At 37.1% G+C, this 6,045-nt stretch overlaps 2 non-coding genes across 2 annotated transcripts; both read right to left on the minus strand.

Annotated features, from left to right (window-relative positions):
• Positions 1–712: 712 nt before the first annotated feature.
• LOC112746168 (small nucleolar RNA R71) lies at positions 713–819 on the minus strand. The gene has a single exon (XR_003174064.1). It is a non-coding gene; the product is annotated as a small nucleolar RNA R71 (small nucleolar RNA).
• A 4,395-nt stretch (positions 820–5,214) lies between these two features.
• On the minus strand, positions 5,215–5,322 carry LOC112746337 (small nucleolar RNA R71). The gene has a single exon (XR_003174227.1). It is a non-coding gene; the product is annotated as a small nucleolar RNA R71 (small nucleolar RNA).
• Between the last annotated feature and the right edge of the window lie 723 nt (positions 5,323–6,045).

Below are 6,045 nucleotides of genomic sequence, written 5' to 3' on the forward strand. Positions count from 1 at the left end.
TAGTTATTTACCATTCATTTCACTAACCCACTAACTGTTTGATATATTGCATCACTCACACTAATAGTCATTCTGACAGAAATACTTTCTGCATCTATTTTCCTTGCTTGTACTTGTTGGTTGTATGACAAGGAGAAGAAGCGGGGCTTCAACTTCCTTTGATTCTGAACCTGAGAGGACCTTCTTTAGATTAAGGAGGGAAGCAAGAGGAAAAATAGTAGTTGGTGCCGAGGAAGAGGAGGAATACTTTGAACCAAACATGGAAGACAACATGGAAAACCAACATGAAGAAGAGGCTCACAACCATGGCGGAGGAGGTCGAGCAAATCATGCTGGGGAGGATAGAAGAGTTTTAGGCTCTTACATCAATCCAAACCCAGGAAACTGTGGAAGTAGCATTCAAAAGCCAACCATCCATGCCAACAATTTTGAACTAAAACCACAGCTCATCACCCTTGTTCAGAACAACTGTTCGTTCGGAGGAAGTGTCCAAGAAGACCCCAATTAACATCTAACCACCTTCTTGAGAATATGTGACACAGTGAAGTCTAATGGTGTTCATCCTGACGCCTATAGACTGCTCTTATTTCCATTCTCACTCAAGGATAAGGCAGCCAAGTGGCTGGAGTCTTTCCCGAAGGTGAGCTTGACAACCTGGGAAGATGTGGTGAACAAATTCTTAGCAAGATTTTACCCTCCTCAACAAATCAATAGGCTGAGAGCTGAGGTCCAAACTTTCAGGCAACAAGATGGTGAGACTCTTTATGAAGCATGGGAGAGGTTTAAGGACCTAACAAGGAGGTGCCCACCAGATATGTTCAACGAATGGGTGCAGCTGCACATTTTCTATGAAGGCCTGTCATATGAATCAAAGAAGGCAGTAGACCATTCATCCGGAGGATCTTTGAACAAGAAGAAGACCATTGATGAAGCCATAGATGTCATTGAAACAGTAGCAGAGAATGATTATTTCTATGCTTCTGAAAGAGGCAACACTAGGCGAGTAATGGAGCTAAACAATGTAGATGCTCTGCTGGCCCAAAACAAGCTCATTACCCAGCAGCTGGCTGACCTCACCAAGAAGATGGAGAGGAACCAAGTAGCAGCAATCACTACTTCATCAACAACCCAAGAAGGAGTGAATGAAGAAGCAGAGGGTAGTTGATGAGCGGATAATTTATACGCTTTTTGGCATTGTTTTTAGTATGTTTTTAGTAGGATTTAGTTACTTTTAGGGATGTTTTCATTAGTTTTTATGTTAAATTCACATTTCTGGACTTTACTATGAGTTTGTGTGTTTTTCTGTGATTTCAGGTATTTTCTGGCTGAAATTAAGGGACTTGAGCAAAAATCAGATTCAGAGGTTGAAAAAGGACTACTGATGCTGTTGGATTCTGACTTCCCTGCACTCAAAGTGGATTTTCTGGAGCTACAAAACTCAAAATGGCACGCTTCTAATTGCGTTGGAAAGTAGACATCCAGGGCTTTCCAGAAATGTATAATAGTCCATACTTTGCCCAAGTTTAGATGATGCAAACTGGCTTTCAACGCCAGCTCTCTGCCCAATTCTGGCGTCCAGCGCCAGAAACAAGTTGCAAAGTGGAGTTCAACGCCCAAAATGGCACAAAAGCTGGCGTTCAACTCCAGAAAGAGCCTCTGCACGTGTAACATTCAAGCTCAGCCCAAACACACATCAAGTGGGCCCCGGAAGTGGATTTATGCATCAATTACTTACTTCTGTAAACCCTAGTGGCTAGTTTATTATAAATAGGACTTTTTACTATTGTATTAGACATCTTTGAATCTTTGGAATCATCTTTGGACGCCTGGTTCTTAGATCAGAGGGGCTGGCCATTCGGCCATGCCTGGACCTTTCACTTATGTATTTCTAACGGTAGAGTTTCTACACTCCATAGATTAAGGTGTGGAGCTCTGCTGTTCCTCAAAGATTAATGCAAAGTACTACTGTTTTTCTATTCAATTCATCTTATTTCGCTTCTAAGATATTCATTCGCACTTCAACCTGAATGTGATGAACGTGACAATCATCATCATTCCCTATGAACGCGTGCCTGACAACCACTTCCGTTCTACATTAGATTGAATGAGTATCTCTTAGATCTCTTAATCAGAATCTTCGTGGTGTAAGCTAGAATGATGGCGGCATTCAAGAGAATCCGGAAAGTCTAAACCTTGTCTGTGGTATTCCGAGTAAGATTCAATGATTGAATGACTGTGACGAGCTTCAAACTCGCGAGTGCTGGGCGTAGTGACAGACACAAAAGGAGGGTGAATCCTATTCCAGCATGATCGGGAACCTCAGATGATTAGCCGTGCCGTGACAGGGCATCTTGGACCATTTTCACAAGAGGAGGGGATGTAGCCACTGACAACGGTGATGCCCTTGCATAAAGCCAGCCATGGAAAGGAGTAAGACTGATTGGATGAAGACAGCAGGAAAGCAGAGGTTCAGAGGAACGAAAGCATCTCTATGCGCTTATCTGAAATTCTCACCAATGATTTACATAAGTATTTCTATCCCTCTTTTATTACTTATTTTCGAAAACTCCATAATTATTTTATATCCGCCTGACTGAGATTTACAAGGTGACCATAGCTTGCTTCATACCAACAATCTCCGTGGGATTCGACCCTTACTCACGTAAGGTATTACTTGGACGACCCAGTGCACTTGCTGGTTAGTTGTGTGAAGTTGTGAACCATGGTATTGGCATCATGTTTTTGGCACCATTGCCAGGGAAAGAAAGAGCAATGAATTTTACATAATCAAAGTGTAATCACAATTTCGTCCACCAAGTTTTTGGCGCCGTTGCCGGGGATTGTTCGAGTTTGGACAACTAACGGTTCATCTTGTTGCTCAGATTGGGTAACTTTCTTTTCGTTTTCTTTTCAAAAAGTTTTCAAAAATTTTTCAAAAATCTTTCAAAAATTTTTCTTTTGTTTTCGAAAAAAAAAATATAAAAAAAAATAATGTTTTCAAAAATAAATTATTCTATGGCTTCAAAATTTTCAAGAATGAATTCTAGAGTTTCATGGTAACATGTTGAATCCTATCTGGCTGAAAAGGCATACCCAAACTCCTTTGGGATTGGTCTTCAACTAATCACCTCAATGGATGTAAATCCATTCTAAAGCTTGACCGGCTATTAAGCCATGTCTAACCCTCAGATTGGAGCTTTAGACTAAAGAGTACAAGATTCCTGGAATTCATATGGAAAATTTTGAATCCTTATTATTTTTTTTTCTTTTTCAAAATGATTTTCGAAAATTTTAAAATAAAAATACAAAAAAATCATAAAATCATAAAAATCAAAAATATTTTTTGTGTTTCTTGTTTGAGTCATGTGTCATGTTATAAGTTTGGTGTCAATTGCATACTCATCTTGCATTTTTTTTCGAAAAAATTCATGCATTCATAGTGTTCTTCATGATCTTCAAGTTGTTCTTGGTAAGTCTTCTTGTTTGATCTTGATGATTTTTTGTTTTGTGTTGTATGGTGTTTCTCATATGCATTCTTGAATTCTTAGTGCCTAAGCATTAAAGATTTCTAAGTTTGGTGTCTTGCATGTTTTCTTTGCATATAAAAATTTTCAAAAATGTGTTCTTGATGTTCATCATGATCTTCATAGTGTTCTTGGTGTTCATCTTGATATTCATAGCATTCTTGCATGCATTCATTGTTTTGATCCATAACTTTCATGCATTGCATCATTTTTCTTGTTTTTCTCTCTCATCATAAAAATTCAAAAAAAAAAATCTTTCCCTTTTTCTCTCTTAAAATTTCGAAAATTAGATTTGACTTTTTCAAAAATTTCTAAAATCTAGTTGTTTTTATGAGTCAAATCAAATTTTCAATTTAAAAATCTTATCTTTTTCAAAAATCAAATCTTTTTCATTTTTCTTAGTTATTTTCGAAAATTTTAAAAATATTTTTCAAAAATCTTTTTCCTATTTCAAATTTTCGAAAATAACAATAACAATTAATGTTTTGATTCAAAAATTTCAAGTTTGCTACTTGGTTGTTAAGAAAGATTCAAACTTTGAGTTCTAGAATCATATCTTGTGATTTCTTGTGAATCAAGTCATTAATTGTGATTTCAAAAATCAAATCTTTTTCAAAAATAATTTCAATCATATCTTTTCAAAAATATCTTCTCTTCTTATCTTTTTTCAAAAATTTGATTTCAAAATATCTTTTCTAACTTCCTAACTTCTTATCTTTTCAAAATTGTTTCAACTAACTAACTAACTTTTTGTTTGTTTCTTATCTTTTTCAAAACTACCTAACTAACTCTCTCTCTCTAATTTTCGAAAATATCTTCCCTCTTTTTCAAAAATTCTTTTTAATTAACTAATTATTTTAATTTTTTATTCTAATTTTCAAAAAATTACTAACACTTTTCAAAAAAATTATTTTCGAAAATCACTAACTCTTTTTCAAAAATTATTTTCGAAAATTCTCCTTCTCTCTCATCTCCTTCTAATTATTTATTCATCTACTAACATCTCTTCCTCATATTACTCACCAAATTCAAACCCCCTCTTCCATCTGTGTTCGAATTTTTTCTTCTTCTTTTCTCCCATTTACATAAGGACCTCTATACTGTGGTATAAAGGATCCCTGTTATTATTATTTTTCTGTGCCTTCTTCTTTGTCATATGAGCAGGAGCAAGGACAAGGACATTCTTGTTGAAGCAAATCCAGAACCTGAAAGGACTCTGAAGAGAAAACTAAGAGAAGCTAAAATACAACAATCCAGAGATAACCTTTCAGAAATTTTTGGACAGGAAGAGGAGATGGCAGCCGAAAATAATAATAATGCAAGGAGAATGCTTGGTGACTTTACTGCACCTAATTCCAATTTACATGGAAGAAGCATCTCCATTCCTGCCATTGGAGCAAACAACTTTGAGCTGAAACCTCAGCTAGTTTCTCTGATGCAGCAGAACTGCAAGTTTCATGGACTTCCATCTGAAGATCCTTTTCAGTTCTTAACTGAATTCTTGCAGATCTGTGATACTGTTAAGACTAATGGAGTAGATCCTGAAGTCTACAGGCTCATACTTTTCCCTTTTGCTGTAAGAGACAAAGCTAGAGTGTGGTTGGACTCTCAACCCAGAGATAGCCTGAACTCTTGGGATAAGCTGGTCACGGCTTTCTTAGCCAAGTTCTTTCCTCCTCAAAAGCTGAGCAAGCTTAGAGTGGACGTTCAAACCTTCAGACAGAAAGAAGGTGAATCCCTCTATGAAGCTTGGGAAAGATACAAGCAGCTGACCAAAAAGTGTCCTTCTGACATGCTTTCAGAATGGACCATCCTGGATATATTCTATGATGGTTTATCTGAGCTATCAAAGATGTCATTGGATACTTCTGCAGGTGGATTCATTCACCTAAAGACAACGCCTGCAGAAGCTCAAGAACTCATTGACATGGTTGCTAATAACCAGTTTATGTACACTTCTGAGAGGAATCCTGTGAGTAATGGGACGCCTATGAAGAAGGGAGTTCTTGAAATTGATACTCTGAATGCCATATTGGCTCAGAATAAAATATTGACTCAGCAAGTCAATATGATTTCTTAGAGTCTGAATGGAATGCAAGCTGCATCCAACAGTACTCAAGAGGCTTCTCCTGAAGAAGAAGCTTATGATCCTGAGAACCCTACAATAGCAGAGGTAAATTACATGGGTGAACCTTATGGAAACACCTATAATCCATCATGGAGAAATCATCCAAATTTCTCATGGAAGGATCAAAAGCCTCAACAAGGCTTTAATAATGGTGGAAGAAACAGGTTTAACAATAGCAAGCCTTTTCCATCATCCACTCAGCAACAGATAGAAAATTCTGAGCAGAATCCATCTAGCTTAGCAAACTTAGTCTCTGATCTATCCAAGGCCACTGTAAGTTTCATGAATGAAACAAGGTCTTCCATTAGAAATTTGGAAGCACAAGTGGGCCAGCTGAGTGAAAGGATCACTGAAATCCCTCCTAGTACTCTCCCAAGCAATACAGAAGAGAAT

The sequence above is a fragment of the Arachis hypogaea genome, chromosome 14, assembly GCF_003086295.3.
Source record: "Arachis hypogaea cultivar Tifrunner chromosome 14, arahy.Tifrunner.gnm2.J5K5, whole genome shotgun sequence".
Taxonomy (NCBI): domain Eukaryota; kingdom Viridiplantae; phylum Streptophyta; class Magnoliopsida; order Fabales; family Fabaceae; genus Arachis; species Arachis hypogaea.